Source organism: Dasypus novemcinctus, chromosome 14 (assembly GCF_030445035.2).
Source record: "Dasypus novemcinctus isolate mDasNov1 chromosome 14, mDasNov1.1.hap2, whole genome shotgun sequence".
NCBI classification, from domain to species: domain Eukaryota; kingdom Metazoa; phylum Chordata; class Mammalia; order Cingulata; family Dasypodidae; genus Dasypus; species Dasypus novemcinctus.
Window position 1 is genome coordinate 23,223,204 of NC_080686.1, and position 22,504 is coordinate 23,245,707.

At 44.5% G+C, this 22,504-nt stretch overlaps 1 long non-coding RNA gene across 2 annotated transcripts in view; it reads right to left on the minus strand.

Annotated features, from left to right (window-relative positions):
- Positions 1–862: 862 nt before the first annotated feature.
- LOC131273253 (uncharacterized) overlaps positions 863–22,504 on the minus strand; it is a 29,885-nt gene continuing 8,243 nt past the window's right edge. The window contains exons 3-5 of one of the 2 annotated variants that reach the window (XR_009180402.1): positions 12,256–12,423; positions 9,016–9,204; positions 863–2,045 (exon numbers count right to left, since the gene is read on the minus strand). This is a non-coding gene — a long non-coding RNA (uncharacterized lncRNA). Of the gene's footprint in view, positions 2,046–9,015; positions 9,205–9,472; positions 10,161–12,255; positions 12,424–22,504 lie in introns of those variants that run through there. The other variant, XR_011645625.1, reaches the window with a different exon arrangement.

A 22,504-nucleotide genomic window follows, 5' to 3' on the forward strand; every position in this document is an offset into this window, starting at 1 on the left:
CATAAATAAAGGTAAACGAAAGGAGAAAAAAATGTAACCGCCCTCCAGGTCGGCTTGCCCACCCAGCCGGCGCGGAGGCAGGCGCGGGGCGCGGGTGCGAGCCGCTGGGGCGGCAGGTGGTGCCGGGGCCCGCGCAGGGAGCGTGGCAAGGAGGAGGGGGTCCGCGGGGGGCTGCGGCGCCGCTCGAGGCCCCGGGGACCCGCTCCCCCCGGGACCCTGCGCCACCCCGGGAGGGTCGCTCCGGGACACCCCCGCCCTGTCCCTCGGCCTGCCCTGTGCACGTCCGGGAGTGGACGCGACCCAGGAAGGACAGCGGTCCCGTAGGCAGAGAGGCGAGGAGGCTCGGCCTGCCCCAGAGGACCCGAGCAGCCCCCGCGAGGCCGCAGCCGGGGAGGCGCGGCGCTGCGTTTCCCCCCAGCTTCCCTCTCTGCGGGGACGTCCATGTGTTCTTCCACTGCGATGGGATCCCGCAGTGCATCTGCGATTTTCCTCTTTGCTTTGCTGGTTTGAGCCTTCCCGTGCCGTGGCGTAATCTCCTATTAGGTAATGATTAGGGGGTGCGAGCTCACCCGTCCCGACGCTACCGCGTGCTCGCCCCGCGCCGAAACCCCCTTGTTGGCCTAAAACCCGGGGCAGGGGGAGTCCTGCCTCCAAGGTAGCGAGGGTAAAATGTGCCATCACACGTGACGTTCGCAAAACTGGGCTGGCCCGTAGATGGGAGCTCACTCTTCTACACAGTTCTGATGGCTGTGCAGTATTTTACCATGTGGGTGTGCTGCAATTGATCTAGCCATCCCCTTCTGTGGAGTATTCACCTTTATAAATAATTTAGGACCAAGAATCACCACTCAGTTAACATCCCTAGAGTTAAACCAACATTTATTTCTTTAGAATACATTCTTAGAAATGCATTTACTGGTTCACAGACATTGTTAAAGATTTTACATATATAATTTCCCTCCAGAAATATACCAATTTCTACCCCCACTAGACCTTGATTTTCCTGCACTCTCTTTGTGGCCAAAAAGATGGGAATTTCTATTTTAAAATGTTATTTTTGACAATTTGATGGGCTTTTTTTCAACATCAGTAATTTTGCTTCAACATCCTATATTACACAGTTCATCTTTCTTTCTCTAAACTGAAGTATTTTAATTGAAGACAAAAATTGTATATGCTTATTTTAATTGAAGACAAAAATTGTATATGCTTATTTGGACCTATTTCTGACATTTTTATTGTGTCATGGATTTTTATATTTTTATGCTAGCATCCCTTCTCAAATCCCTCAAAATTCTACTGGGATTTTTTAAAATGGTGCTAAATGTGTAATTTAATTTGGAGAAAAATCTATACCTTTATAATATTAAATGTTCTCATCCAGAAACATGACATATTTATCTGTGAACAAGGGCTTTTTAAAACTATCTAGTGATAATGACATTCATTCCAGAAACACTTCTGTTTTGAGGAGCTCTGTTTGTTCTCAAAATCTAAAATTAGTTTTGCTTCTATATTTTCAAAGCATTTTAGGGAGGAAATTTCTGCTCATTTTACATTTCATTTGACCAAATCTAAGGCTTTTTACAGTTTCTACTAACTTTCATTTTCTTCAGTAATTTTTTTTATTTTTCCACTACTTTTCTCTTCTATACATCTCTTAATTATCTTTATTTTTTAATGTATCCCCCTCGTTGTTGTTTACACTTACTGTCTGCCCTCTGTGTCCATTCACTGTGTATTCTTTCCATGTCTGCGGGTCTTTTTCTGCAGGAGGGACCGGGAACCAATCCCAGGACCTGCCGGTGTGGGAGAGAGGCACTCACTGCTGGAGCTCCCTGTTCTGCTGCGTCTCTCACTCTCTCTGCTCTGCGTCTCCCTTTGTTGTGTCATCTTGCTGTGCCAGCCCCCTGTGACGCGGGCCATCGGCTCTCCGCAGCTGCGCAGGCCAGCTGACCTTCCCCAGGAGGCCCCAGGAATCGAACCCTGGACCTCCCATACAGGAGACCGGAACGCAGTCTCTTGATCCACATCCGCTTCTTAATCTTAAAAAAAAAAAATAACTTTCTCTTAGTTTGGCCATAAAAAGTCCCCCTAAATCACACAGCATCGGAACATTCTGTATGCATTTGAGTCAACTCAATATTGAGTATTTGACACTCAGTATGAATATGCTGCCTGATAACAGAGCGTGACTTTCTTCCATATTTAGCATCCAGATGATTGAAAAGTCATGATTGCCAAAGTCATGGCTTGTGGCTGCATCATCCGGCTCTCCCCCAGCTAACCCTACCCAGCAGGCTGGCTTTTTTTTTTTTTTTTTTAAGATTTATTTTTCACTTGTACTTCATTTATTTATTCTCCCCCCGTGTTGCCTGCGCTTGCTGTCTGCAGTCAGCTCTCCACAGCAGCGCGTGCCAGCTCGCCTTTACCAGGAGGCCCTGGGAATCGAACCGGGGCCTCTGATATGGTAGACGGGAACCCAGTCACCTGAGCCTCATCCGCCTCTGAGGCTGGCTCTCGTTGGCTTCTTTTACCTTGGTCCTCAAGACAACCTGCCCTCGACAGGCTCCATGGTCTGTGCTTTCTACCCCAGAGGCGCGTGCGGAGGAGTCCTTTCCGTGGCCCCTTGCCGCCCCCACTTTCCCGCCAGCCCTTCTCTCAGGCACGCTTTGGCGGCTCCTCCTGCCTTTCTCGGCCCCCCTGGACCTGGTTTCCCGGCCCCTCCCCGCCGGGCCTCTCCCTGTGTCCGGGGGATGCTCACTGCAATGCTCTACGGAACAGCCACCACCTGGAAACAGCCTGTGCCCAGCGCGAGGGAAGTTCAGAATCGAGTGTAATGTTTCTTCTGCTGCTATCAGTGCGATCTTAAGCGAGTTATGTGATCTTCTCTGTACCTCAGTTTCCTTGAGAAATGGAGATGCCTATTGCCCCTATGCCGTGCGCTCCTCAGGAGGGTTAAACGCGCTAGTATTTGTCTGTCCCTATGGGGGCACCCTCTCCATGGGAAGCGTGATGTACACGGTGGAGAAACAGCAAGAGGGGGGAAACATGGACTACTAGACAACCATAAAAGGAAACCAGGGTTCTGTCTATACAAAACATATTGTTCAGCAAAATAATTTCTAAAGTATGTAAATCCAAATGTATATATGTAAAGATAATTATACCAGGCATATTATTAAGTAAAAAAGTATAATGCAGAATAATACATATACTATGATTATGTGTATGAACATATGTGCTCATATAGAGTATCACACATACAGAGAAAAATATGCCCCCAAATTTTTGACTATGGTAACTAATTTCCAGAGAGAGAATTTTAAATTTTAATTCTATACCTTCTGTACTACTTGGATTTTTTTCTAATAATAATATTAGTATCTTACTTGTATAAATAAAAGTTTATTTTAAAAGAAAAGTGGGTAAAGTGTCTGAACAGACAACTCACACAAGCTTTCAACCTTTTGAAAAGAGGTTCAAAATCACTAGTCACCAATAAAAGGTACATTGAAACAGTGAGATACCAGTTTCTGCCTGCTGTCTTGGTTTGCCAGGGCTGCTATGACAAACACCACAAACTGGTCATCTTAAACCACAGAAACTTACTGTCTCATGGTTTTGGAGGCTAGAAGTCTAAAATTGAGATATTGCTAGGCCACATTTTCTCCTGGAGTCTGTAGCCTTTTGGCAACGGCTTGCCGCGTGATGATCTTTCCCCTTCCTTAGCCTCTCCTAACTGACTCTGTCCAAATTTCCTCTGCTAATGAGGACTTCAGCCACATTGGATTAAAGCCCACCCTGATTCATTTGGCCTCATCCAAACAGGATCTTTGAAGATGCTATATAAAAATGAGTTCGCATCCACAGCAGTGGGTGTTAGGACTTGGACATGACTTTGTGGAGGACACAATTCAAAAAATTAAAAATGATTAATATCATCTGAGCTGTAGGAATAGTTGTATGTCCATACATTGTTGACAGCAATTATATATCTACTATATTTGAGTATAAATTTTTGCAAAAATGCATAAAGATGAATATATAGGACATTTACTGAAGTATGCTTTAATAGGAAGATAAGTTAAATTTCCCATCAGAAGGGGGTGGACAGGTTGTGGAATACTATGCAGCCATTAACAAGAATAAGTTGGGGAGCAGATGTGGCTCAGGCCATTGGGCACTTGCCTCTCATGTGGGAGGTCCCAGATTTGGTTCCCAGTGCCTCCTGGAGAAGATGAGCAGATAGATGAAGAAACCATTGGGGGGGTTGGGGATAAATAAATAAATGTTTCATTTAAGGGGAGTGGATGTAGCTCAAGCAGTTAGGCTCCGGCCTACCACATGGGAGGTCCCTGGTTCTGTTCCTGATGCCTCCTAAAGAAGACAATGAGCTAGTGCATGAGCAGGTGCAGCAAGCTAACACAACAGGAGACACAAGGAGAAAAACATAATGAGAGACACAACAAAGCAGGGAATGGAGGTTCCTGGTGCCTCCTAAAAAAGAAAAGCAAGACAACGAGCTGACTTGATGGGCAGGCACGGCAAGCTAATACAACAAGAGACACAAGGAAGAGAGACAATGAGAGACACAACAAAGCAGGGAGTGGTGGTGGCTCAAGTGATTACACACCTCCCTCCCACATCAGGTGTCCTGGGTGCCTCCTAAAGAAACAAGGAAGGTGGTGGACTTGGCCCAGTGGTTAGGGCTTCCATCTACCACATAGGAGGTCTATGGTTCAAACCCCGGGCCTCCTTGACCTGTGTGCAGCTCACCCATGTGCAGTGCTGATGCGCGCAAGGAGTGCCGTGCCACGCAGGGGTGTCCCCCGTGTAGGGGAGGCCCACACGCAAGGAGTGTGCCCCGTAAGGAGAGGCGCCCAGCGCAAAAGAAAGTGCAGCCTGCCCAGGAATGGCACCGCACACACGGAGAGTTGACACAACAAGATGACACAGCAAAAAGAAACAAAGATTCCCGTGCCGCTGACAACAACAGAAGCGGACAAAGAAGACGCAGCAAATAGACATAGAGAACAGACAACTGGGGTGGGAGGGGAGGGGAAGGGGAGAGAAATAAATAAATAAATAAATAAATAAATAAATAAATCTTTTTTTAGAAAAGAAACAAGGAAGACAAACAGACATAGCAAGTACAAACAATGAGGGGGTGGGGAGAAATAAATAAATAAAATAAATCTTTTTTAAAAAAAGAATAACTTAAGAATAAATACGAATAAAAAAAGAATAAGTTAGTTCTTTATGCTCTAACCTGGAAAGATGTCCATAATATATTTAAAGAAAAAAGTATGTTGTAGAGCAATATTTATGGTAGGATACCATTTTTGTAAAAATAATTAACAAAAAATGAAAAACCTACTTACAAGTAAATAAGCTTTTCTATGAATGAAAAAATGACATCCCCAAGTTCACACATTGACCTGCGTGATGGCTGGGGTGGGACGTGAGATGATCCTGTTTCCATCGCCCAGGTCTCTACTGCTTACATTTGTTTCACTGGGCTTTTAAAAAAATAAAAGAATCAATATTTTCACAAACACGGCTATGTGCAACTAAATTTTCATAAATAACAACATGAAAAAAACACAAAGGCTCCTCCAAATTGTACTGGATATTGAAGTTTCACTTTGTGTTGCAACATCAAACACAGATTCCCAAACTGACAAGCTCCTATCCAGACATAAATTGCACGCAACGTAATATCTTAAGAGAAAATGTTATGCTGCAATTTTTCTGCATTCAAAATTGTACACAGAGAGAAGAGTTTCTTGAAGGAAAAAGGTCAAACTACCCACTTCCCAATGATGGAAGCATCATGAACAGATCCCCACACTTTTTATTACAGCTCAGTAGCTACTTCGGCTCAAAGGCACTCCCAGATACTTGAAGGATGAAAAGGGAAGAAAGTAAGAGCCAGTCCAATTTAGCTGGTTTCATTGCATGAACAGAAACTCCTTCGAATATTAAAAACTGCCCACTCTCTTCTCAGCTCCTTCAGCTCTTGCATTTTTTTTTGAGGCACTGGACCAAATTCTTTCGCCAGTCTCTGCCTCGCAAGCCCCATTCCTATGAGCTCACGAAGCCCTTCGGTGGGCTGTCCTACCTGGCCTGGCTCAGAGCCGGGCCTGACCAGTGCACGTGGTCTGTCGGTGTCACGTTCATCTCTGTACCCCCTTTGCCCAAGGCAAAGCTGGGTAACAGTCCACTGAGGTACCGCTTGCCTTAGGTTCCGTGGGGTTTCCACAGCTCATCTACGTGGACTTCTATGAGGGATCCCCATTTCAAATCCCATCCCTACAAGAACATAAACTCCATGAGGGCAGGCTGTCGTCACTGGTTTGTTCTGGAATGTATCTCCTGCACCTAGGACAATGCCTCATTCTTAGGAGTGTGAAAAAACTCCTTGGTAAATGGATGAATGGCTGGATAAAAGAAGGAAAAATATATGCACAAAAAAGATAGTGTATCAATTCTAAGGGACAATTATAGGGGGTATAAGGAGGTATGGGTTTTTCCTTTTGGAGTCATGAAAACATTCTAAAATGGACTGAAGGGATGGCAGCACAACTCTGTGATGAAAATGAGAGCCGCTGAGTGTCCACTTTGAATGGATTATACAAGGCATGGGACTGTATGACAGTGAATCCTGTGGCGGAAGATGGACTGTGGTTAACAGGACAAACATGAGAACGTTCGCTCGCGAACTATCACAAATGTATAATACTAATACAGTGTGCTAATAATCAGGTGGGTTGGGAGGAAAATACGCCAAATGTAAGATATGGGCTATAGATAGTAATATTTTGATGAGATTCTTTCATAATTTGTAACAAATGTTTCACAACGCAATGTGCTGGTGGTAGAGTGCTGTACGGGAGCCCTGTATAATGATATGCATGTTTTGTAAGTTCACAACTTTTACTACACACTTATAGTTTATGTATGTACATGGATGAATGATATACCTGAATAAAATTTTATTTTAAAAAAATACAGCAGAGCGGGTGTAGCTCAGTGGCTGAGTGCCCGCTTTGCATGCACAAGGTCCTGGGTTCAAGCCCCCATATCACGAAATAAATAAATAAATAAAAAGAGTTATATAAATAAATACTATATATGCATGTTTTTTTTCCTCCAGCTCTTCTTTTCTGGGGAAAAAAAACACTTTTATTTCTCTAGATTATACCCCTCCTCCTTTTTCGGTGTTAAAACTGCTCTTCTCTAATCACCGTGGTGTCCTCTATGGGAAAGACACGTAACTTGCACTGCCATCCTTCAGATGTTTGGGTGTTACCTAACCAGAAACAAATAGACACAAGCTAAAAGAATAACTTAAGACCTTGCTTTTAAGGTGATATTTATAGTGTCCTTAATTAACAAAATAAAAATTGCAATCCTCTATGAACTTCCTCACTTTATTTAATTTGATGGTGGGAAGCAGATGTGGCTCAACTGATAGAGCGTCTACCTACCCTATAGGAGGTCCACGGTTCAAGCCCCGGGCCTCCCTGACCCGTGTGGAGCTGGCCATGCGCAGTGCTGATGCGCGCAAGGAGTGCCGTGCCACGCAGGGGTGTCCCCCGCGTAGGGGAGCCCCACGCGCAAGGAGTGCGCCCGTGAGGAAAGCCGCCCAGCGCGAAAGAAAGCGCAGCCTGCCCAGGAATGGCGCCGCACACACGGAGAGCTGACACAGCAAGGTGATGCAACAAAAAGAGACACAGATTCCTGGTGCCACTGAGAATGCCAGCGGACACAGAAGAAGACACAGCGAATGGACATAGAGAGCGGGGCGGGGGGAAGGGGAGAGAAATAAAATAAATCTTAAAAAAAAAAAAATCAACTGCATGGTGTCAACACTGACCGCACCCCACATGGCGCACACAGGAAGGCGGCGCCTTGGCCTCCTCGGCTCTCACATACCCGAGGAGCCATCCACCCACCTCTCGCGGGCACTGCTTGGCCTTGTTGGATGGAGTCTCGAAGCCGTTCGGCCCCTGCCCCCTCTCTCTCAGATGACAGGCTCCTACCTGTGCTCTCCACATTTCCCCCCGGGGCCCTGGCACCACCGTGGCGCCGGCTCCTGGGGTGTGGGTGCAGGCTGGGAGGCATGGGGTGCCTTGTCCCAGGCCCCAGGCCGCCGCCCGGGGCTGCGAGGGAGGCCGCGTCTCCCTGCGTCAGAACCACAGATTCCAGGCCCAGGGCAGCAAAACCTGGCCCTGCCGAGCCCCTGGCGATGGCCCAGCCGGCCGGCGACCCCCTCTCCCTGCTCTGTCCGCCTCCCGCCTGCTCCTGCCCGCGCCCTCCCCACCCCGGATTCCAGGAGGTTCCAGAGGCAGCGACCTCCTCCTCCTCGCCTTTGTATCCGGGCCCTCGGCCAAGGCTGGGACCCAGCACGAGAGGTCCGTTCCTTTCATTTCTTTAAGGACGTCCTGGGACCTCACACACGGGAAGCAGGCGCTCAGCCGGGGTCTGTTCATTCCGTGCATGGACAGAAGCCCAGTCTGCTTTCCCCACAGTGAGGCCAGATGAAGGATTTAAAATGTAACACTCGGCCATGGAATGGCAATCCCACCACCACGACCCCGCCTTGACGGTGATATTGAAGTTTCAAGTACACGTATTGAGCAAGCTCTGAGAAGTAAGTCCTACTTGTTTACCTCCAAACAAAATCTTTCCCCCCAATACATGCTAAAACGACCCCCAGAACATAAAAGGGCTCACTGTGTTTGTCCTCACTTTGGGGTGCGGCTGAAGCCAGGCTCCTGGCGCTGTGGCCGGCACAGGAACCCCCTGTGGCCTCGTTAAACTGCAGGTGGGCTCAGGAGGTCCCAGCCCCTGGACCCCACACTGCTAAGGAGCGTTCTGCCCTGGCGTCGCGCTGGTCCTCGGACCACTCTGCGCAACAAGACGCTTAATTCACTCCTGTTTTCATTTGCTAGGCTGCTGAAAGCAGATACCATGAACGCACTGCCTTGTACAATGGGAATTTATTACCCTTCTAGCGCAAAGTTTTGAGGCTGTGAACATGTCCAAATCAAGGCGACGCTTTCTGCCCGAAGACTGGCTGCTGGCAATCCTGGACACCTCCGTCATACGGGGGCATCTGCTGGTCTCTCCCTCCTCTTCCAGCTTCTTCCTTCTGCAGCTTTCTCCCTCTTTTATTATTCTGTTTATAAAGGACTCCTGTGGAAGATAAAGACCCACCCTGGGTCATGCCTTAACTCAAGTAACTTCATGAAAACCTACTTACAATAAGTTCACACTCACAGGAATGGATTAGCTTTAAGAGCGTGGTTTTCCGGGGTACATACAACTTCCAACCACCACAATGCCCCGACCAGGTCCTGTGGAAAACTGTGGGATAATTAGAAGGAAGCCAGGGATGGGTTTGGGAAAAGAAAGATTTCCCAGTCACAGGTGTGAATCAAGGGATAGCATCCTCCCACCAGCCCTGGCATGCCTGCTCTAAGTTAACACTAACAAGGGGGTAACTTTCCTTGGCTGGGTTAATTCTAATGCTTGCCCAGTTCTTAGGGCTTTTGGCTTCCAATATAGTTGATGAAAAAATGGTTAAAATGCCTTGCATGACACCATCGAGATTTTGTTTTTCAGCTTCACAGTTACCTGCTTGCCGGCTGCCTTTGGTCTCTCTGTGGGATTTTACACTCTCCCTAATTCTAGCCACCCCAAACACACTTAAAGAGGCTTTTCTCCCCATAATGATTTCAAAAGAAGTCTAAATTTTTTCAGTCCAACATTTAATTATGGACGCAGAGGATTTACAGTGGGGGCACTGTAAACACCTTCTCAGGGGTGACGGTGAGGTGGGATAGAATGTAAGCTAGTTGTTGCTTTTTTAGGTTGCTGTTTGACAATGTGAGAAATAGATTTCATCAGATTAAGCCCAGCCTTACAGATAAATCAGAGGCTTGTATGTCGAACAAGCTTCTGTTCCTTCCCAGGATACAGCACTCAGTGCACCTGTGGCCTGCCGCTGACACCAGGAGGGAGAAGCGCTGCGCGTTTTGGTGCCCACACCTTCCTGGGAAGCATCTTCAACATCGTCCTGGGATCATCTCCGTGCGGATAGCTCTCCCCTTTGCACGTCACCAGTTCTATTTCTGTAGTGGGTTTTATTACTGTGGAGAAAACCCTTTTTATTTCTACCTCATGATTTCAACTAACAGTTATTAAAAAGATCTTAACACAACCAAAGCTATGACAAAAACCAGTGCCTCGACTATGTATCATTTTTATTCCTGGGACCAGTTTTTATTATTTTTGGAACTATTACAAGACTTCTGTTAAACATGTTGAACGTTAAGAGGAAACAGACTCTTGGCAAATGTGGAAAACCAATTACAGAAAATGTCCCTGCCAGAGCTGGAGAAACACAAGGGAGGGACCAAGAGAAGTTTGTCCTGCCCCTTCTCTAAGTGCTGAAAACACACAGACGGTGGAATCACCTTGAAGAAAAGTGCTGCTGTTATTTCGCTCTTTACTTTCAGATTTACAGGCAAAGACAGTAACCCGAGCCTTCTCAGTTAAATTAGTATTCAGTGTAATAGAATACAATGTCAAATTGCTTTCCTGGAGGTAAATCTGATATGAGAAAAAGTAATATTTCCAAAATAAGTAACTTAAGAATGATTATTTGTTATACAAATACAAAACTTCACCACTACTAAAGAAATCCAATTACATTAAGTACAAAACCACTTGAATTATAAACATAATTTATTCAGCTTTTCAGGGGGCATATCTGTTGTATAACATATAGCAAAATCACTGCTATCACGTGAATATTGACTGAGGGGTATGAGCGCATTTACATAAACCCCAACAAGATTGAAATAAGGGCAACCTCAAACTTCGAAGTGATTGAATCTTGAAAAACTAGAAAAATGATCTAGAAAAAGAATCAACAGGGGAAACACAACTTATTTTCAATTATTCTTCAACTATTATTTCATGATGTTCTATCACGCATGAGGCACAGAACCAAAGATGTACAGATGTGAAAAACACAATCTTTGACCTCAAGGAACTTCTAGCTTGGGGAAGGTGAAGGAGCAACTAAATTCAGTGTGGGGAAAAGAAAGAAAAGAAAAAGAAAAACAGAAAAATACAGTGTGGGGGAGCGGATGTGGCTCAAACAGTTGAGCACCTGCTTCCTACATGGGAGGTCCCGGGTTCCGTCCCCAGAGACTCCTAAAAATCAAACAAGCAAGCAAACGATAAAACCAACTCAGGGGAGAGGAGGTGGCTCAGTGGTTGAGCACCGCCTCCCACATATGAGGTCCCAGGTTCCATCCCTGGCCCCAGTACCTAAAAAATGAAAATAAAAAAATACAGTGTGGGCAACTTTTACTATACACTTGCTATTTATGTATGTGCATGAATGTATGATATACTTTAAAAAATAATGTATATCGTAAAAATCATAGTTTTAGATTCCTAGCTCTGCTGTTTCCTACTTGCATTACCTTACAAGTTGCATAACCTCTCTGAGCCTCAGTTTCCTGTGTTCATATGTACTATATGTTTGCATATACTATATGTTCAGTATATGTGTTAATCTCTCCCTTTTCTGTTCTTTATAGATTTCCAAATGCAAATTTCAATTTGGTTTGGCAAAAATGACAATTACCATCATAGTGCTTTATGTTTGCTTGCCAAACATTTTCTGTCCACCGGATATTTTTGAATGCTTGACAGTAAGATTCATATATAAATTGAGCCATCTTGTTCAATATTAGAAGGAATCAATGTCTTAGATAAAGTATGTATGCACACAGTGATAAATAAATGATACTTGGGCTTCCCTTAAAAAAATACTGTGTGGTGAAAGTAATAACAGAGGCAGCCCAGGTGCAAGGAGGCCAGAGAAGGCTTTGTGGAATGTCCTTGGCAGAAAGAAGAGCATGTGCCAAGTTCAAAGTGCGTGTGTATCCCGGGAGGGGGGGGGGGGAGGAATGGGGTTAGTTTGCCGTTCCAGAGAACAAGGATGCAAAACGGAAGAGCCAAAGATGAAACCGGAGGTGTAGTTGGGGCATGAGTGAACTGGATGGTTCAGACAGGGGCCCAGCAGGCCACAACAGGCACACTCATCCGGGACTTTTGGAAAGACTTAAGAAGTGTGGGCAGAGGTAAGGGGCAAGGCCCCCAGGGGCAGCCCCGGGGGAAGCTCTCACGGCCCTAGGCTGACGGGCTAAGCAGCAATTCCGGCATTACCAGAGTCTGCTTGTGTGCTGGAGCCGTGGGAAGTGGCCCTCCAAGCCGAGCTGTCATCATTCAGGGGTGCAAACGCTGTCAAAAGCAAGTCTTCCTGGCCAGCTGGCGAGGCTCGGTGGTTGAGCGCCAGCTTCCCACGTAGGAGGTCCCGGGTTCAATCCCCTGGTACTGCAAGGAAAAAAGATGGTGCTCCCCACAGGTTAAACCAAAGAGAAGCTGGAGGACATGAGATCCCAGACCAGGCAGCCCGTCCAGGTCAGTGTCACAAGGGTATGAACAGGTAGCACAAGATCCCGAGAAGCTCCGAGAGCGGAGCTTGGGGGCAAACACGAAATTACAATTGCACAGACAAGGTGTGGGGTTGTTGGGTTTTTTTTTTGTTTTGTTTTGTTTTAATTTGTTTAATTCTACTTTGTGAGAAAGTTTGTCAGAGCAAACGCAATAATTTTTTTTTTCTCATTAACACACACTATGTTTTTTTTCTGTACCCATCTACAACTTTCCTCACTGAAAGTAGCTTCAACATGTTTTCAAGGCAGAAGATAGGGATCGTCCTGAGGAGGCTGAGACACCGAGCTCTTAGCTTTTTTTAATCCTCTGTAGAGGAGGGAGGCAAAGAAGGAGGTGGTGGGCTGGCCACTGGCTCGGCGCCCACGTGCCTGCCGCCCGGGTGTCCTGGCTCTCCGTGGCCTCTCCTCCATCTTCTTTTAATTACTTTTACTTCTTCGTTTTAGCCCTCTAAAGTATATGTGATTTTTTTAAAGCTTGCTGTCCATATCACAAATTAGCTTGGCCACTGTGTAAATTATGCTCTCTTTGCTATTTCTTTTATTTGTATTACTTCTAAAATGATATTTTGCCCTGGCTGTCTTTTCCTAGCTCTTCCAGCTCTCTTGTTTTATCTCATTCAGCTGATTTACTCCTACATCTGTTACATGCTGTGGAGTTTGACTTTATGCCACGAGCACTGGAGAATGGTGGCAGAGCTTTAAGTAGGCAATTGGTAAGAAGGGTATTAGGTTGGCAGGATACAAGATTAATAACCAAAAATCAGTAGCATTTCTATATACTACTAGTGAGAAATCATGGGGAAAATCCCATTAACAAGAGAGACTAAAAGAAACAAATATTTAGGAATAATTTTCCTAGGAATAATTAATCAAGGACATAAAAGAATTTTATTTGAAAACTGCAAAACACTGCTAAAAGAAACCGAAGAAGGCACCTAAAAAAATGGCAGGGCATTCCATGTTCATGGATTGGAAAAGACTATATATTGTTAGGATGTCAGTTCTACCCAAATTTATCTACAGAATCAATGCAATACCAATAAATCTTCCAACAGCCTTTTTTCACAGAATTGGAAAGGCCAAATATCAAAAATTTTTGGAAGGGTAATAGGTCCTGCATAGCCAAAAATATCTTTAAAAAGAAGAATGAAGTTGGAGGACTCTCTTTTCCTAACTTTAAAGCATATTACTTAACTACAGTGGTAAAAACAGCATGGCACTGGCATAAAGATAGATATGTTGACCAACGGAATAGAATTGACTGTTCAGAAATAAATCCTCAAATTTATGACAAAGTGATTTTGACAAGGCTGTCAAGCTCCCCCAGCTGGGCCAGAACAGTCTATTCAACAAATGGTGTTGGGAGAACTGGATATCTATATCCAAAAGAAGGAGGACCCCTATCTCACACCTTATACAAAAATTAACTCAAAATGGATCAAGGACCTAAATATAAAAACAAAAATGTAAGACTACTAGAAGAAAATGTAGGGAAACAGCTTCAAGATCTTGTGGTAGGCAGTAGTTTCTTAAGCCTTACACCCAAAGCATGAGCAATGAAAGAAAAAAAATAGATAAGTGGGACTTCCTCAAACTTAAACACTTCTGTGCTTCAAAGGACTTTGTCAAGAAAGTGAAAAAGCAGCCTACTCAATGGGAGAAAATATTTGTGTAGCAGTTTGATATGATTGATGAATTCCAAAAAGAAATATTGGATTATGTTTGTAATCTGATCTGTACCTGGGCATGATTGAGTTATGATTAGGACGTGGAATCCCCACCCAGTCCCCACCCCGTGGTGGGTGGGGACTCACAGATAAAAGGCATGGCAAAGGACAGAGTTGGAGTTTTGATGTGAGGGTTTCTGATGTTGGAGTTTTGATGTTGGAGGTTGATGCTGAAGCCTTAAACTAGAACCCCAGGAAGTAAGCCCACAGAGGAAAGAGAAGCTAGGCCCAGGCAGAAAGGAACACTGAGCCCAGCAAGAAGCAAGCCTTGGGAAGAAAGGAACCTTGAAGCCAGAGTAAAGCAAAGCCCAGTAACATAGGAACCCAGGAAGCCTGAACCCTTGCAGACGTCGGCAGCCATCTTGCTCCAAATAGACTTTGTTGAGGGAAGTAACTTATGCTTTATAGCCTGATCTCTCCTGCCCCAAATAAATACCCTTTATAAAAACCAACCTGTTTCTGGTATTTTGCACCAGCACCCCTTTGGCTAACTAAGACAATTTGGAAATCCCACCTATCCAATAAGGGTTTGATACCCATGTTATAGAAAGAGATCATATCACCCAATGATAAAAAGAAAAGAAACCCAATTAATAAAGGGGCCAAAGACTTGAATAGATGCTTCTCCAAAGAGGAAATACAAATGGTCAAAAAGCACATGAAAAAATGGTCAACATCATTAGCTATTAGGGAAATACAGATCAAAACTACACCGAGATATCATTTTACACCTTATGCAATGACCTTTATTACAGAAACAGAAAACTGTAAGTGCTAGAGAGGATTGCGGTCACCCCTCGGGCTGAAGTGTGGTTTGCTGGCCTGGCGGGGGAGCAGCTGCGGTAGGCCTAATTCCGCTGCCCCCATAATAGGGTGGCTGGTCGGGCCCACCGCCACCCCTACAGGGAGCTCGGCATGGGCACAGAGTGCCCTCGGGTCTCCCCTTCTCGGCGGCCATGCTTCCACGGCCGCCCCTCCTCCCGGATAGCGCCACACGATGCCTTATGAGGCAACACCCTTCTTCTTCTTTCTCCCTGTGCAGGCGCAGGGCGGAAAATTCCAGTCTGCCCTTCCCACCCCTCCCCCCACAACAGCAACAGCCAGGCGTGGGCGGGAAACTCAAGTCTGCCCTCTACCTCAGCAACAGCAGCCACCAATCCCTAAACCCTGCCCCTTCCCCCAGCAACAGCAACAGCCAATCCCCAATCACCACCCCTCCCCCTTCCAGTACCTCCCACTGACCTTTCTCCGGCAACCAATCAGAACATGGCATAAGCGTCGACCAATCAGCCTTCCCCAGCCCCTATAAAACTGTTGCCTCTCCCTCAATAAAGTTGGACTTGCGTGTTTACCTTGTCTCCGCGGTAGTTCTTCTGCCGTGCGCCCTCCAGTCCTGAGAGCCCCCGACAAGGGCCTGGCCTCCCTTGTCCCCAGTTCGTCGCCTGCTTCTCCGGGCGACCCCGTCAGCCGAACCGCGCAACCCCTGTGAGACCGACCCCTCGTCCCAAGCGGGACCGACCCCTCGTCCGCAGCCAGACCCCACCTCTACCGACCGAGCAAGCCGCCGCAGGGGATATGTTGTTAGGAGTGTAGAATGGTGTAGTCTTTGTGGAAGATGGTTTGGCATTTCCTCAAGAAACTAAATATAGAGCTGCTGTATGATACAGCAATCCTTTTGCTAGGAATATATTCAGAAGAACTGAAAGCGAAGACATGAACTGACATTTGCACACGGTAACAGTTTGATATAGATATGAATTCCAAAAATAGATATTGGATTATGTTTGTAATCTGGTCTGTACCTGGGCATGATTAAGTTATGACTAGGGCTTTGACTAAGCCATGTTGTTAGGGCATTGAGTCCCCACACACCAAGGGGTGGGGACTTGCAGATAAAAGGCATGGCAAAAGACAGAGGTGAGGGTTTTTGATGTTGGAGTTTGATGCTGAAGCTTTAAGCTGGAGCCCTGGGAAGTGAGGAACTCTGAACCCAGAGAGAAGCAAGACCCTGAAGGGAGGAACTCAGGAAGCCTGAACCCTTGCAGAAGTCAGCAGCCATCTTGCTCCAATACGTGAAAATAGACGTTGGTGAGGGAAGTAACGTATGTTTTATGGCCTGGTATCTGTAAGCTCCTACCCCAAATAAATACCCTTTATAGAAACCAACCAATTTCTGGTATTTTGCATCAGCACCCCTTTGGCTTACTGATACACACACCTATGTTCATAGCAGCATTATTCACTATTGCTAAAATATGGAATCAACCCAAGTGTCCATCAACCAATGAGTGGATAAACAAAATGTGGACTACACATACATTGGAATATTACTCAGCCGTAAGAAATGAGATCAGGGGAAGCTGACTTGGCCAATGGATAGGGCATCCGCCTACCACATGGGAGGTCCGCAGTTCAAACCCCGGGCCTTCTTGACCCGTGTGGAGCTGGCCCATGTGCAGTGCTGATGCGCGCAAGAAGTGCTGTGCCATGCAGGGGTGTCCCCCACGTAAGGGAGCCCCACGCACAAGGAGTGCACCCCATAAGGAGAGCTGCCCAGTGCGAAAGAAAGTGCAGCCTGCCCAGGAGTGGCGCCGCACACACGGAGAGCTGACAAAGCAAAATGACGCAACAAAAACAAACACAGATTCCCATGCCGCTGACAACAACAGAAGCAGACAAAGAAGAACACACAGCAAATGGACACAAAGAGCAGACAACTGGGGCAGGGAGGGGGAGGGGAGAGAAATAAATAATTTTTTAAAAAATCAGGATGCACAGGACAACATAGATGAAACTTGAGGACATTATGTTGAGTGAAATAAGTCAGACACCAAAGGGTAAATATTGTATGGTCTCACTAATGTGAACTAAAATGATGAATAAACTTGCAGAGGTAAACTCTAGAGTATAGGTTACTAGGAAATTGAATGTGGGTTGAAAATAGGACCTGATGCTTAATGTATGTAAAATTTGCAATAAGGCTTATTGTAAATATGTGGAAATGAATAGAGTTGATGATCATACATTATAGTGAGTATAATTAACACTCCTGATTTATAAATGTGATTGGGGCTGAAAGGGGTAGTCTGTGGATGTAGTATTTCAATTGAAAGGAAGCTAGAGAATAATGTTGACAGTATAACAGTGATTTTGGTGTGGTTAACAGTATTAGAATATCCTTCCTAAACAAAGTGTTAAGTATATGGTGATATATGGGAAATTTACAACTAATGTAACTTATGGATTATAGTTAACAGTATTATTTTTGCAGCAATGGCAAAGAAGATATATCAATTCACAGGGACAAAAATGGGAGATAAAGGAGGTATGGGATTTTTCCTTTATGGAGTAATGAAAACATTTTAAAAATGACTGAGGTGATGACAGTACAACTCTGTGATGAATATGAGAGCCACTGCCTGTATGCTTTGAATGGATTGTACAAAGCACGGGACTGTGTAACACAGTGAACCCTGTGGTGGAAGGTGGACTGTGGTTAACAGAGCAAATATGAGGACATTCTCTCATAAACTATAATAAGTATATATCCTATACAACATCAAATCAGACTTAAAAAGCAGTTTGGAGTTTTTCTGGGTGGTGCTGCAGGGACAGTTGCTGGACATTGTGTGTCCTCCCATGGCCCACTGGGTGGACTGGGGGAGAGTGTAAACTATAATGTGGGCCATTGACCATGTGGTGCAGCAGCGCTCAGAGATGTAGTCACCAAGTGCAATGAATGTCCCATGATGATGGAGGACGTTGTTGTTTTGGGAGGAGTGGGGTGAGGGGCTGGGGGGTATATGGGGACCTCTTACTTTTTTAATGTAACATTAAAAAAATAAAGACGAAAAAATAAAAATTAAAAAAAAAACAGTTTGGAGTACAAATATTCTGATTGTAGAAAACATGTTTATTTATTTAGTATTATTTTTATGTCTAGCATTTTCCTTCACCGCCTTGTTCTCTGCCCTCTGGTACCTTATTTGGGACAACAAAATCAATGTATGCAAAATAATAACAGAAAAACTGTTAAGTTAAACTTTGTATCACTCACTGTGAGAGCAATAAGCATCCAATCCAGGGTGGGCTGGATGCTTAGAGAATGATTCATGGAAGAGATAATACTTGAACTGGGCTTTGAGCTTGGATTTTATATTAGCAAAGGCAATGGAAGAACATTTTGGATGGAAAATTGGCACTAGCACAATGAAGGCAGAGAAAAGAGAATTTCAGGTACCAGTGGCAATGGAGAGAAAAGGACAGATCTGTGGAGCTTTTGGAGGAAAAATGAGACTTAATTATGGGTTGAAAAAGTAAATCACTGAAATTTTGAAAATTGAGGAATAGTGTAGAATAATTGGTAAGAGAAGCTTGTTTTGTCACAGCTGATACCGAGTTTCATTGGGGCATTAAAGTGGAGAATTTTCCTAAGCATGAAGAAGTATGTAATGACCATGCATAAGTGCCTTTTTGTGTTTTAAAAGGTAGATTAAAGGATTAAGACAATTGCAAAAAAAAAAAAAAAAAGTATATAATACTAATAATATAGGGTGTCATTAACCAGTTTGGGAGAAAATACACAAAACATAAGTTACAGGCTATCATTAGTAATATTGTGATGATGCTCTTTCATAGTTTGTATGACACTTTGGTATTATTTATGAATTCCAAAAATAGATATTGGATTGTGATTGTAAACTGGTCTGTTCCTCTGGGTGTATTAGATTGTATTAGATTCAGAGGTTTCACTTTTACTTTATTAAATCAAGATTAGGGCTTTATCTGACCATGTCATTAGGGTGACTCCATTTGAGTCCCACCCCCACCCCCTTGTGGGCTATATAAACAGATGCTCAATCAAAGCCAGAGAAGGAAATACACGGAGAAGGAGAACACAGAGAGTTTAGTTTGGGATGCTGGAGCCCTGGGGAGAGAGCCAAGCCAGTAGCCTGATAGTTTGCAGCTAAAGAGACCAGAGCCATGAACAGCTGAGAAAACCTATAAAGAAATGAGGCCCAGAGAAAGAGATGAGCCTTTTGCCAGCTGACAGCTGGGACTGGAAGAAGCTGGGACCACAGAGCCTTAGGAGGAAGAGGAAGGCTGAATCCTAGCAGAGACCTTCAGCCATCTTGCTCCAACATGTGGCAACAGACTTTGGTGAGGCAAGTAACCTTCTCTATGGCCTTGTGACTGTAAGCCTCTACCCCTTTGGCTAATACAGTTTGTAACAATTGTTTCACAACAATGCAAGATGATGGTGGTGGGGTGATTTATGGGAGCCCTGTATGATGTTATGCATGTTTGTTTTGTAAGTTCACAACTTGTACTATAGACTTATTGTTTATGGATGTTCATGTATGAATGATAAACTTCAATTAAAAAGTTAAAAAGAAAGGAATGGTATTAGGTCAAAAAGCTCTGTCTATGAACTTGAAAGATAGGAGAGTAGCTGATGGGTTGTTTGTGATAACTCAGATGAGAGTTGATGAGGGCCCAAACAAGGAAAGCACTTAAAGGGGGATATAAGAAAGAGAACTAATACCTAGTGAAAAGAATCACCAGGAATTAAACAAGTAATACATGGAACATAAGAGAGAGTTACATATCACTTCCTACTTGGAAACTGTTGCCAAAAAATGAGATCATAGTGTCCTGTGGATCCATCCCTGGTGGTTGACACTGGGCATACCTGGGACTTCCTACAGGTATATCATATGACCAGAAGAGGTGACAAAAGGATCCTAGGGACCAACTTGCTCAGACCTTCCCAACTAGTGCACGGGTAGTTAACTATGTGGGTTGGGATACTGGTGGCTTCCTTAGCAGGAGCACCAATAATCCCTGACTTATTCTTCATTCTGGAGCAATTTGAACCACTTACTCCAGTGTCCAAATAATATTATAATTATTACATGTGCCATGGTGGGAGGGAAGGAAACACTGATTTCAGTGGTCAGTAGAGGAGGATGGGATAACCATGAGACAGGACAAGAATCATCCAAGAGGGGTGTCACCGCAACCAACATCGTGCAGGCGGCACTGCCAGGAGTCACACCCTGCAGAGGACAAGTGAAGAGAGCCTTAGAGTGCCCGGGAATGTGGCCAGTGGAAGTTTCTGGGGAACTTTTTAACAACTGTTTCAGTGGCAGCTCTGAGGGCGAGGTACCTTGCTGGTAATCAGATGGAAGGTGGTAAAGCATGGAATTTTCAGGTGTACAAACAACTCTTCAGAAAAGTGGAACTGGGCAAAAAGGAGAAACCATCTGGCAAACGGAGAGAAAACAATGTACAGAGATTTTAGAGCAGGAGAGACCTGGTAATGCCTGTTGGCAGAGAGGAAGGTGTCAGTGGAAAGAGGATTTGTGACTGAACAAGGTGAAATGATGAAGCAAGATCTCAAGAAGGGGAGAGAGAGAATTTAGAGAAGAGCTGGAGTGACTGGCTTTGTGTTGCAGGAAATGTAGATGGATGAATGTAGCTGTGGAAAGTGGGACCAGACACAGAGCAATTTCATCCTTGAGGACCTCAGTTTTCTCTGTGAAGTAAGAAGGAAGCTTAAAGGGGTTCTGCAGATATGGAAGAGACATTTGCAGCTATGGAAAGAAGATATTATTTCAATGCTAAGGGACAACAATAGGGGGATACAAGGAGTCATGGGATTTTTCCTTTTGGAGCAATGAAAATGCTCTAAAAATGGACTGAGATGATGACAGCACAACTCTGTGATGAAAATGAGAGCCGGTGAGTGTATATTTTGAATGGATTGTACAAAGCATAACACAGGGAATCCAGTGGTGGAAGATGGACTGTGGTTAACAGGACAAATATGAGAACATTCTCTCATGAACGATAATAATATATGGTGTTAATAAATGTGTGGGTTGGGGGAAAATACACCAAATGTAAGAAATGCATTATAGGGAAGAGGTTTTGGCTCAATGGATAGAGCATTTGCCTACCACATGGGAGGCCCAGGGTTCAAACCCAGGGCCTCCCTGACCCATGTGGAGCTGGCCCATGCGCAGTGCTGATGCGCGCAAGGAGTGCCGTGTCACACAGGGGTGTCCCCCACATAGGAGAGCCCCATGCACAGGGAGTGCACCCTGTAAGGAGAGCCACCCCATGCAAAAAAAGTGCAGCCTGCCCAGTAGTGGCACCACACACATGGAGAGCTGACGTAGCAAGATGACACAACAAAAGGAGACACAGATCCCCAGTGCCACTGACAAGAATCCAGGTGGACACAGAAGAACACACACGTCAAGTGGACACAGAGAACAGACAATGGGGCATGGCGGGGGGGGGGGGGGGAGGAAGGGGAGAGAAATTAATTTAACAAAATAATCTTTACAAAAGAGAAATGCATTAGTCAGTAGTAATATTTTGATGATGGTCTTTCATAGTCTGTAATAAACCTTTCACAACAATGCAAGGTGTTGGTGGTGGGGAGCTGTATAGGAGCCTTGTATAATGATATGCATGTTTGTTTTGTGAATTCACAAATTTTACTGTACACTTATTGTGTGTATTCATGTATGAATATATACTTCAATAAAATTTTATTTAAAAAGACATGAAAGAGCTTCTGAGAGAATGGGAAGAGGAGGTTAGTCAAGAACAAAAAGATAAACCAAGGAAAATAAATAAATGTGAGTCTTATTGAATATTTTCAGGGTATATATAAGGCTTCTTTTATGACACTTCCTTTAAAAAAGTAATACCATAATATTAAAAAATTTCACAAGGAACATTTAGATTAGAAATTAAGTTTGTAGTATGGCATGGAACAAAGGAAGGAGAAACTGATCTCATTTATTTTTTATCCACCACCCCTGCCCCCATGGTTCTCTCGTCTGCCTGCTCACTGTCTGCTCGCCTTCTCCAGGAGGTACTGGGAACCAAACCCAGGACCTCCCATGTGGTAGATAGGTGCCCAACTTGTCGAGCCACATCCGCTTTCTGGATCTTGTTTTTAAAAAAATTAAGAGACCTGATTCTATATGCTATAAAGCTATTGTTTGCATCTTGATTTGAACAAATAACTATAAAACATGCTCTGGAGAAAATCTGAATATGGACTTGTGAAATGGCATATGTGGAATTTGCTTTTACAATCACACAAAAAAGGGGGGACGGGGGATGTGGGTGGGAAAGGGCAAGAAAATAGGCAAATGAAGCAAGTCCAACAAAATCTTAATAATTTCTGAACCTTAGTGTTTTCGTTTATTC